Raw genomic sequence first — 12,811 nt, 5'->3', positions numbered from 1 at the left:
TTTTTTGTCCAATTTTGGTGTATTAACTAAACTTTTTTATTAAAAGTAAGTAACACACCAAAATTAGACAGAAAAATTCAATAACAATATTAATATATATATGATTGCTAACAGCAATCACACTCCTATCATGTCCAGGCAACCAGTACATGCTAGAACCTGGGCATTCTAAATCAGCCAGTGCATGCTGGAATCTGGGTATGCCTGGGCATGATAGGATTGGGTTGCTGTTAACAATCATATATTAGGCCAAGTGATAGCTGAATTTTCAGTACTATATACTAAGCCAGACACTAAAGTGGTAGGCCTATACCACATCAATGTTTGGCTTAGTATATAATGATAGGGGTTATGCTGCATCATTGTCAATGTGTGGCTCAATGTATAGTGATAGGGATTATGCTGTACCACCATCAATGTGTGCCTCAGTATATAGTGATAGGTGTTATGCTGTACCACCATCAATGTTTACCCCAGTATATAATAACAGTAATCCTATACCACCGTCAATGTTTGCCTCAGTATATATCGGTAACAGTTATGCTTTGCCACCGTCATTGTTTGCCTCAGTATATAATGATAACAATTATCCTATACCACTGTCAATGTTTGCCTCAGTATATAATGATAACAGTTATGTTGTACCCCCGTCAATGTCTGCCTTAGTATATAATGATAACAGTTATGCGGTACCCCTGTCAATGTTTGCCTAACAATAGAAGCTATGCAGTTTTAAAGTTTGTGTGGGGGGTGCCACATACAGGATCCGCCCCAGGTGCCAAATACTCTAGGTACGCCCCTACTCTAACCTGATGCTCTTTTGCTGAGATACACCTCGGCTTCATCAGCGAGGGAAACCACTAAGTGGAAAACCCTGCTTTGGCCCAGGATTTAAAGGTCTTTTTGCCAGAAAGTAAAAAAAATAGAAAGTCATTAAATGGAAACAAAAAAGAATTCTGTAAGGATGTAGATGATACTTGAAGTGATTCATACTCTATGCAAACCAGTAAACGCATGGAATTTCAAGTACAACACAAGAAACTGATTTAAATGTTTTAATCAGACAGGCTATTCTCTGTTACACTTTTCAATTTCCCTTTCTCACTAGAAAAAAAAATACATGCATTTGTTTGCCTGTCCAACGGTGTCCCCCCCTTGGGAGCATGTCAAGTTTTAGCTCTATTGTACCATCATAGACGAAAAATCTCCTTTGCAGTAGGGAACCAGCAACCCCAGATGTACATTTCTGCCTCCATGTATCCCTCTAGGCACAAGAGAGGAAGGGGTCCACCTCTGGACTCACCTTTTCACTTGGGTTGGGCCCCAAGAGGTCCTCGAAGGGAGAAATGCCATGCAAAAGAAATCTGAGATAAACTCACAGAGGATGGGCAGTTGCCTAATAGCCTACATATGGTGCATTCCCGCTTGTTTTATTTGCCCTCATTAGTTATCTAAACTAAACATACACACATAAGGTGTTTTCCTGATAAATGGGGCTACTGCACATCAATGTTTGTAAAGTTTTAATTTAGATGCTGTATTTTTGTGTGATTTCAATGTGAAACTATGACAATATCATAAGGGCGTAATAGCATTAGTTTTTTATGTTAAAATGTAATTTCTGGAAAATATTTCACTTAATACTTCAAAGATGAACTTAAAGTGCTTATGAGAGGTCCTAAAAACATTGATAAGCCATTGTTTTTGATGGTAAGCCATGGTTACAGTGGACTGGACTGCTCGGTGCTGGAGGAGCAGGGCTGGTTAAAGAGATTATGAAGGGAGCGTGAGGGCTATTCCTACAGTGATTTAGTGCTCCCTCATGATGCGTGCCAGTGATTGATGCTGAGAAATGTTTGTTAATGCAAGTGGGTGTTTAAGTGTGAGTGTCCGTGCGTGTGTGTTAGTGTGAGTGTCTGTGTCCACATGTTAGTGTGATCGTCTAGGTGTGTTAGTAGTGTCTGGATACATTAGTGTGTGTTCTGTCCTCACAGTAGTTTTTCCCTACAGAACTTGACAGAGAGCTAAACTTCTTTTCACAGACCACACAGATAAGAAGGTTGACATTGATCCAGTGTTTATATAAACATTACCAACCTGGTGCAATACACGAGAAAGAGTAAAACTGAAATACACAAATATGAAGAAAATACTCAATGAGTTAAGTTATTAAGGTAGCAAACAAAAAATGGGGCAGCATAATACCCATACTGGATTGTCCATTACCCGCATACAAGTGATATCAGTATAAAAATGTAGTCTAATACATAACATGCAATGGAGTCTGGCTAAGTATAGTGACTGGCTAAGCCCTGAAGTAACCTAGATAGTTAACCAGTAAGGAATTACTAAACTAACTAACTATATTACTTTTTTTGGAGGTCCCGAAAGTTTATGTTTTTCTATTCAGTCCCACTAACGTATCAATTTCAATTAAAGAGGCCACTGAAGAGCAAGTTGTTGCTAGGACTGTACTGGTTTCCATGGTAACTGCTACACATTTAGAATTTACCGCAGGAATGATCGGCATAATCTAGAGCAGTAGGCATCTAGAAAAAAATCCCATTGCAGTGTCTGGTGTTATCTGTACAAAAAGAATGCAGAGGTTTATTATTTTGCTTATTTTCATTTTCATACATAAAGCCAAATAAATAAAAAAAACAAAAACAGATGGATGGGATGTAGACTTGAAAAGGGCCCCAGCAGTTATGAAGATTCCAGGTGTATTTGTAAACTGCCAACACATTTTTCAGGGTTTCAAAAAGGAGATGAAATAGCTAACAGGTCACACTGCAAATGGAATGCTGCCACTAAGTGGGGGATTTTATGTCATGCAATTTGAGTTCAAAAGATGTACTCAAACGATACACCTGACCCACATGGGATGAAGCTCCAGCTTCCAGCCAGGGGAGAAATAATTTTGTAACAATATAATTTTGATAAACAAATTGCTTATTCTCTTTTTAGAATCAGGGTCATCTTATAATCGAGCAAATATGGTTTATATATATATATATGTGTCATATTTGCTCGATTATAAGATGACCCCGATTATAAAAAGCTTTACTAGTAAATATTAATTTACATGTAAACATATTTAATAAAAACTATGATTGAGAAAAATGAATTTCTTTTTTTTATTTCCTTTTATTTGCCAACCTGCCCCCAAACCCCAAACTTGCCACTTTGCTCCCCAGATATACCTTATGCCCCCTATATGCCACTCTGCCCCCAGATATGGCTTATACCCCCCTATGTTCCACTCTGCCCCCGAGATATTCCGTATACCCCCCTATTTGCCGGGTATTTGCCGCCCTGATATGACTAATACCCCCTATACACCACTCTGCCTACCCCCAGACTTACCAATGCAACACATTATTTGACTAAGAACTGGACTTCTTAATGATTAAACCCATTTGTGTTATGCAACCTTAACAACATTTTAAACATTCCTCCCACAAATTCCCAAAGCCCTTCAATCTACCTATGGATACTCCTTTTATTTTTATCTTTACACTCATAACCTAGTTTAAAATCTCCTCTAACCTTATAACTGTATTTCCCCATACCTAGCACAACCCACTCATCACTGAGGTGCAGACCACCCCAAAAATATCACTGCTTACTGTAACTGTTCATGAAAGTTCCATATCATCCCTTAATCTCATCATGCTGTCACCTTCCATCTTCTAGGTTTATCCACATTTCATCTGCTGTCACATACTTTGTAGGTTTTCTTATCATCAATCTGCTACACTATCCACCTACCAGTCCACTGTATACCCTGCACTGTTCTGCTTTTCTACTACTGCTGTACCCTCTGTCTACAGGTTTTGCAACCTGGATATTTATCTTAGTTTCATGGTTTTCTGGTAAGATTCACAGCTTTTGAAATAACATTTGATGTCATGACATGACTAAGACGACATCTTTCATGTACCGACACATTTTTATACACTGTTAACTGATGTGGCCCCAAAAAGGCTGAAAAAGTTGTATGGAACGTAGACTTGTGCATCTGTCACATACATCAATCTTTTATGTGAGGGTGGCATCTAAGTAAATATGAAAATAACGCACTAATTGCCAATATTTAAATACATAAAGGGATTTAACTAAGTACAGGAGGTAATATAGATCAAGAGGTCATATTCTAAAACCAGAGAGTCTTTGATGTAATGTAAGAAAGGTTTCACTTTACTGGGAGGATGCAGAAAAACTAGTAGAGGTGATATTTCTATCCTGAATATAATACTATGAATAGGACCAAAGACTGGTTTAGGTTTAAGTCTTTAAAGCAGAAAATAAAATGGATAGACTAGATAGATTAAATTATTTTTATCTGATGTGAAATTGAATGATTCTGTTTTTTAATATAGGAAAAAAATATTCTAATATATTTTTTTTAAATTAAGGTGTAGAATTAATCAGACATGAACGCCCAAATAGATTTCTAGTAACTGTAGTAAACAAGATTTTAACAATGGAATATATTAAAAGCTCCGTAATATTTAAATAATTGACAAATCAGCACTCAGGGGTCAAGTGATTTTAAACAAATGGTCCTTTTGTATCTTTTAACTTGTATAGTTCTCTCTCTTACAAGCCTAGTATTTAGGATGATGGATTTTTCGTTGGAGAGAGTGAGAAAGAAAAATTGTCTCACTGCACCAAATGAAAAACATTGTTAATGTTTAACTGATTTTGTTAAACTAATTAGAAAACGTGTAGACTTCCCAGTCCAACTACAAATATTCCATACAAATTTCTTGTTGCAACTAAAGGGTGTGGGGAAGAATATACCTTTTATTGGCTTCCTTGATGGATTGCATTATCCTAAAACAAATAAAGCAATATGGAAATGCCATGAAAAGTTGTTTATTAATAATACCAATGATGCAAAAGGGACAGCAGCCCAACTTTATTCTGTGTCTCCCTGCATCTTAGAGTCATAGCTGTGTGTGGCATCACAATCACTGTCTGGGTAGAAACACAGCAGGGAATTATTTCATCAGTGCACTTGTGTTTCTTATGCGAAGATGGCAAGACAGAATTGTTGCTTCAATTTATTTGTTTTCTTTGCTCTTTTTATGACCATCACTAATGTCTACATTATAAAACCGAAAAATAGGCAGATTATTATAATACTGACTTGTAGTCTTTACCTTATTTCCCATCACTGTATCCTATATTTAAATACATTTCACTTACATCATAGACCAATACATTTTTATAGTTTACAGAGGAAAAAGGTAGTTTTATTTTTTATGTTAAATTATCAGTTAACAGCCAGTGACTGGAGGTTTTCAAAGTTTATGTAATTAAAGAGAAGGCAAGAAAGCACTCTACTGGCTTTATGAGTTTGGTTGACAAAGGAAATATTCCAATATAAAGTTTAAATAAAAATATGAGAGACAGATATCATGTAAGCCCTTTACTGTAAGCAGCCTGAATTGACTTCATTCAAAAGCCATCTTGTTGATCCATTATTTCAGTTTATAAGATGATTAAATGAATACCCAGCTTTACATTATAGTCATTAACTGGGCATAACATAGCGTCATATCTGACTAATTGATTTTCTTTTGTTTTCTTTTCACAGCTTTTCTGCCGATAGAGGTCAAAGACAGAACAACATCAAGTATGTGAAAAGATCATATAATCATTTAAATTGTACATATAGCATGCTACCCTTTCACAAACATTATCAGAATATAAGAGTTTATAGAAAGTGGTATGCTAAGTTAATGTGTCATTTCAAATGTTATTTCTTCCATGATTTATTTTAAACTAATTACATTCTATTTTACACAATTTGTTTTTATTTTCCTCAGATCACCTAGAACAATATTTTGAGAATATAGAAGCAGAAAACCTATATAACACCATAACTATCTGCCTTGTTTTGGTTTTCTGCTCTATTATTTTTACATCTATCATTGTCTGTGTGACCCTTTGGCCTGATTATTTCAGAAGTAAACTGTAAGTATCAGATTCATTACTTTTCATTTATTATTTTTTACCTCCCAATCTAAACATTTTTTTCATATTACAGGTTCCAGAAAAATGAGAAGAGCAACGGAGGAAGTGAAGGTAACTCTACCACCTATATTAGAATACAATATCTCCAGAGCTTAGCTGCCTACTGTGCCCATAATTGGGGGGATTTCCTGCATTTTGTCCAAAGCAGAGTACTTTATATTGCCCCTACAGACTTAGGTTAAAAAATTTGACAGAAACAAAAAATAAGCATAATTTTATTGCAAGATTTGCTTTACTTTCTTTACTGTCACCTTAGCAGCAAAGATAAAAATAGGACATTGGTAACCAATCATATAAAAGTTCAACAATATAAACGTGGAAGCAGCCCCTCCTTCTTCCTCTTTCTTTGCTGCTCACCATGAAGTCAGGTCAGCCCTATTACATTGTATTTCTGTGTGATTCAGATATATTGGATAAATTATATATTCCGTTTTTATTGAACTCTGTTTGATATCTCGTTTTTGTCTGTTTATTTGATTGTGTTTGGTCCCTTTGTACCTATTTTTTCTCACATTTTGTGAGGTACTTATTTTTTGCATCTTTCCGTTATTTCTCCTTTCGTTTCTTTATCTTATTTGCCCCTCTACGGTTCTTACTTACCTTATTTCTTAGCTGGGAGCTTGCCTCTGGCTCCTCAGCATTGTGTTTTCATTGTGCGTCTACATCTTTACCTCTTTTCTTACCGTTTTCACCGTTTGCCGTCTTTCTATTGCGGCCGCCATCTTATTCATCTCGCGAGACTTCGGGCGCCATTTTGTTTTCTCCTCTACTCGGCAACGTTGCCGCGCAGTTGTGCTTTGGTCTTCTAACGTGCAGGTTCTTCTCCTCGTGTCCAGTGTTCAAATTGAGCTCCTGCTCCTCGTTTGAGTTACCGGAGGAGTTATTTACCTTCCGGACATTGCCTCAGTGTCTACGATCTCTACCATTCAAAAAAAAAAAGTTACATTTTTCTTATACTACGGTGAGCCATTGTTATCTGTTCTTGGAACTCTACTGCAGCGTATCCCCTGATATATGGACATTGCTGGCAGGCTCATCCTGTAACCCTTTCATTGCTGCATCACAGCATTATAATTTACTTATTGCCACTTTTTTATTTTGAAAGTCTGTGCTCCTTTTTATTTATCATATAATATGTCTGAGGATCCTAGTCCTTCTCAGGACTTTATTTTATCCTGGTTGGAAGGTAAGTTCTCTTCCTCCATGGAGTCTCTTATGGCTAAAATGGCACATGCTGTTCCTGCTCCATTAGATCCCTCTCTACCGCAGGAAATATCTGATGGTGATTCAGAAAAATCTGAAGTATCCCATACATCAAAACGTCCCTGGAAAGGGAAAAGTATTACTGCCGGCAAAGGCAAAGGTCCTGCAAAACATCCCAGGTTGCTTCAGGACAGGTCACAATCGTTAGAGCTCGAGGACGCTAATTCCGGGGGTGTTCTTCAACTCACTGAATGGAAAGCGACATCTTCGGATGAGTCGCAGCACTCTGATTTTCTGGCTACGTCCAGAGATCGTCACTCACAATATATACTTGAGTCGACCGTGGGTGAGCCCCAGCAGAAGTCTACTAATGAGACATCTTTATTGTGCCAAACCGCTTCTGCTGATACTCCAGTGCATGACCCTGCAGGGGTTATTTTATTTGAGCCATCCAACATGCGCCACCCTAAGGCCACAGAATGGGCTCCTCCAGAACCTACAAAGATGGCTACGCAAACCAATAGAGAGGGTGTGCGTAATAAACTAAGAGCAGAATGTCCTCGCCCGATCATTCCGGGAAAAGTAGTGGTCACTCCTGAATTTGACCAAAATGTCGTTTCTCTCCTCTCGCAAAGAGGTCGTGACCCACGTAAAGGATTGGAACAAGGCCTAAAATCCACGCAGGATAAGCTTTTGGATATAGTGGGTCCCATTACTCAAATATTATCTTTGGCGGACCGTGTGTGAGGCGTGAGCTGCCCGGAACGGAGAAAATATAGGTGGGAACCCGGTATGCAGGTAACAACTTGGAGCACACCACGAAAAAACAGGAACGAAAGGAATAGCCGGGGCCTGGTACACGAGGTAGCACGTCAGGAATAGCCGGGTCTGGTACACGAGATAGCACGTCAGGAATAGCCGGGGTTTGGTACACGAGATAGCACGTCAGGAATAGCCGGGGTCTGGTACACGAGATAGCACGTCAGGAATAGCCGGGTCTGGTACACGAGATAGCACTTAGGATAACAGGAATACGAGGTATAAGGCATAATAACTGAGCACTGAATGAGTTTCAGTGCTCAGTTTTTAAACTTCCCGCCAGTGATCGCCACGTCCATAGACTTGACGTCACTCGCGCGTGTTCCCCGCCGGCAATGACGGGGAACACATAAAGTTTTGTGAGGGCGCGCGCGCTTAGGAACCACCACGCGGCCGGCTGAGGAGGACGGGACAGCCGCGGCGCGGGACCGTTTACCCGGAGCGGGTAAGTGATACCGGCGAGGACCCTGCTGTCGGTCCTGACAGGAGGACGGGACAGCCGCGGCGCGGGACCGTTTACCCGGAGCGGGTGAGTACTGCCGGCGAGGACCCCGCCGTGGGTTCTGACACCGTGGCCTTCTTCAAGATTCTATCCTAGATCCTTGACTTATCAGAGACTGGGCCCTAAGGGTTGTTTGCCTGCTAAGCAATGCAAATGTGGCTATTTCCACTGAACGTAGAAAAGCGGCACATCATGACATCATGGACTAAAGCCAAGTCTTCTATGCGAAAAGTCTTCAACCCAGACACCCGTTTTTCCGCCAGGGCCGTGTCTCCAGCCGCTTCACTCCCACAGGCTCCAGGAATTTCCAGCAATAGAATACCTCTTTCTACAGAGGATCATACCGTCCACGTGCTTCCAACATCCCTTTATTATGTAGTTAAAAATACACGTCTAACGTGTATATGTGTATATATATATATATATATATATATATATATATAGTGTATATGTACCATTTTATAATTGGCCCCCCTACTTTGGTCCCTGGCCCCCCATGTGCCCCCCCTAAATATGAAAGCTGGAGACGCCACTGGTCATCCTTTAGTCTTTTTAACAGCTGACAAACCACAAACATAGCCCTTGTTAACATTTCATTATTAGTGCAATTTTGGGGAAGCAACATCAAATTTTGTATAGGTTTGTTATTATAATTATTAATTAAACAATTTTTTTTTGTTTTTAGTTTAAATTACAGACAGAATTTAATGTCAAGAAAAACTGAAAAATTTCCATGTGATTTCATCGCCTTGAATTGCAGTTAATGATTTAATAAAAAATATGAATTAATTCTCATGGTTTTTAAATGTGTCTCTGGTACATAGGATAGTATGTGGGTATATATATATATATATATATATATATATATAGTGGAATTTTTTACATAACTTTTATACATTTTACTTACATATGTATAAATATTTCTATTTAGGACAATATTAACGTGCCATTTTAAACTATCATTTTATTTTTCTTTCACTTCTTTGTATTTTTTGCATTATAGTTTTACACAATTTTATTAATTTAACTGATCTAAAGATTTTCTTCTTTGTCAATCTGTGTTATTGTTTTTATGACGACGCTTCACTTAAAATAGTGAGCACAGTGGCAAATTGTGGTACAGCTAGGACTATCGAGTCGATTTCCTTTCTTGACTTTCACTGCTTTTTCCTCACCCCACTCTTATAAGGCTAACTAAAAAAATCAATCAACAACTCATCAAAGGGAAGAGAAATCTTAATGAGACAGTATTATCATGCAGATTCTGAGAAAAGGAAGTTATGAAATATTTCCTGTAAATTTGATTTTAATACACATATGTTGCTTATTTTAAACTATAAATGACATAGGTGTGTATCTTTAGTGTGTGAAGTTACAGTATATGTGAGGTTGCGACAGTCTACCTGTTGCTTATCCTCGGCTATTCCGACCACAAACATTGTATTCTGGCCTCCTTCTGATTACAAGCATTCAAGAGCATCCCTTTCCATATGTCATGAGTATGGGAGAGAAACCCTCCAGTGATTTATATGGTGTATAACAACAATACATTTATCAGATACCTGTTTCTAAGTTGGGGAATGCAACTTTTATGTGGAAAGCACAGACAGTGAGACCACAATTTCTTTTCTTGCCCTGCAAGAGATATGTAGAGGATATGTGAAAGAAGGAGCTGTAATTCTACTCATCCAGTGAACCATTAATTGACATTAATTAACCCCTTCGTGACAATAGCTGATTTTATGTTTTGTACCCTTTGTGACATTGACTATTTTAACATTTCTGCAGTGCTCATAAGGACAGGTTTCGTATTCCTGTTTGCTCTTAATTCACAAAATCGGCTTTGGCTCACCCCAAGGTGGTGTCTGAGAAATTGGCCAAGGAAGTGCGGTTAGGACATATGGCTAGACCCTATCTCGGGTCTGAGGATCTCTCCCATGGGTGTGTCCCCTAAGAAAGAGCCTAGGAAGTTTAATTTGCTTAATTCACCTTTTGTCTTTTCCCATGCGCTGCTCAGTCAGTGACGGCCTTTTGATAGACTTTTGGAAAGGGTGCATTGATGGCCAAGACTCACATTGAATCGGCCCTCCAGTTATTACCTGTGCACCCGGATTGTGTGCATTTGCTGGGGTGCAAATGGGGTGAGGGCATATATACTGATTGATGCTTGCCCATGGGCAGCTCCATCTCTTGCCCCTATTTTTAGGGGTCCCCTCAGTCATCCATTACTTGGATGGCTATCTGTGAGTGCGGCCTCCAGTGTCAACACAATCTGCTGTCTTTTTGGCATCCATCCAGCAGGTGGCCAGGGATTTTGGGCACCCGTTAGCCTCCGATAAGACTGCGAGGCAGAGTACAGTGCTCCGTTTCTTAAGGATAGAGATAGGCGAAATGGTTTGTAAGCTTCTTGAGGCTAAGGTTGTTGATTTATGTTTTTACCTGATTTGTTGTTGTTAAGTAATTTTAATTTTGCCTCTAGGGTGCTCTCTTTAGGCCGTTTTTTTACCATAGGCTGTCTTTGGCCACAGTCAGGTGATGGCCCTGTAGATTTTTTCGGATGTGAGGCTGGATGTTTGGTTGCTTAATGTCCAGCCTGGCTTCGAGAGAGAGCAGTCAAGGTGGTCGGGGGGCCAGTGAGATTTAAGGCGGTGGCCTTCTCTGGTTATGGTGGTTGGTTATGCTGGCATGGTGTAGGGGTTAACCACCCATAGAGGTGGTTTGACTCATGGTGCACAAGCCTCAGGCTTAACTGCAGGACACCCCTAGAACTGGTGCCCTCATGATTCCAGTTATTGGTTGAAGGCTGTCGCGAATGGGACGCTGGTACCCATGACAGGGATATAATTGGTACACCTATGCCAGCCAGTGGCAGTGTTACAGGTAATTGGCGATTTTATGTTGGTGTTATTTTTTGTTTAGTGCAATGGGTTGATTCTCTTTCCAACTCATGTTAATGATGTTTATTAAATGTTAAAATTTTCACGTTATTTGCATATTTATATTACAGTTTTTTACTTGATTGAGAGTCATGTTGCGGAGATACAAGTTGGACAAAATTTTTGCTGACTTTCTTAAACTTTTATTTGTGTAGTCTCCTTATTTAGGATTGAAAGAGGGAGAGGTGCTCTACCACATTCATCATGTTAGTATATTATTTCATTGTCAACGTATGTGTTAGAATGTGTTTTTTCTTTTTACCGTGTGATGTTAGTGTGTTTGCATATAGCGTTAGATGTGTATGAGCCAGGAAAGTGGCGCACAGAGTGCTGAGCAATGAAGAAGGTGTACAGAGTAGGGGCAGATCAATTTGTGATACATGGGTGTGATGCACTCTGTATCTTGCTCAGCTGCTCATGCATAAGAAATAATTGTTCTGTACCCTATTCTGTATAGCTTCTTCACTGCTTGAGTCTGCTAGGCTCAAAAAATATTACCATCTATGTAAAAGAATGGAAGGGGCAGCACAAGAGAATATTCTTTCCTGGGATGCCACCCGGTCTAGGACTGGCCCTGGGCACCACTAAAACAAAGAGATGAATTCGGGAGTAGGTGGGGTTAAGCAGGATCACATAACATTGTTCAGGAGCCCTGTGTGGGCCACACCTGTGGTGCCCCCCTCATCACCCCCTGCAGGTATAGATCAATTGAATAAGACATGCAAACCCTTTGTTTGCAGGTATGGGTAACACATGAAGATATAGAATTGCAGGTATATAGTAACTGAATAACACATGCAAACTCAGCATTGAAGGTATATATATCAAATAAATAATGCACATAACACACTAAATTGCAGATCACACACCCCAAATGCCAGCCTGGCACCCGGATAGCACACATAGAACTTGCCCCAACACCTAGATTGCATCCAATGAACCACACACACAGTGGTCTCCTCAGAGAGTCTTAGGTCTACTGTCAATCAGGGCGCCTCTTAGTCTGGCTTTTGCCCACCCGAGCTTCTCACGTTCTCTGAAGTCACCTTACCTATCGTTACCAGGGGCAAGCCTAGAGTTAGTTGAGTTTAGGTACAGCATTTCTTTGCCTCACCTCCATAAGTAAAAGACACCCACGTACTAATGCACACTAGACTTGTGCAGTCAGATTCATAAAAATTTTAACAAAATTTGTCAAGCTTGTCAATTCATAAGAATGTCCATAAATGAGGAGGGACTCCAATGAAACAAACAAAGAAAAGAGCGCCAAATGTTTGTTTGCATTTTCGTGGGGGAGAGGGGTGTG

The sequence above is a fragment of the Sceloporus occidentalis genome, unplaced genomic scaffold (genome assembly GCF_023333645.1).
Source record: "Sceloporus occidentalis isolate IW3139 unplaced genomic scaffold, rSceOcc1.0.p SCAF_145, whole genome shotgun sequence".
Classification (NCBI taxonomy): Eukaryota; Metazoa; Chordata; class Lepidosauria; order Squamata; family Phrynosomatidae; genus Sceloporus; species Sceloporus occidentalis.
Note: the sequence above shows the minus strand (reverse complement) of the source record.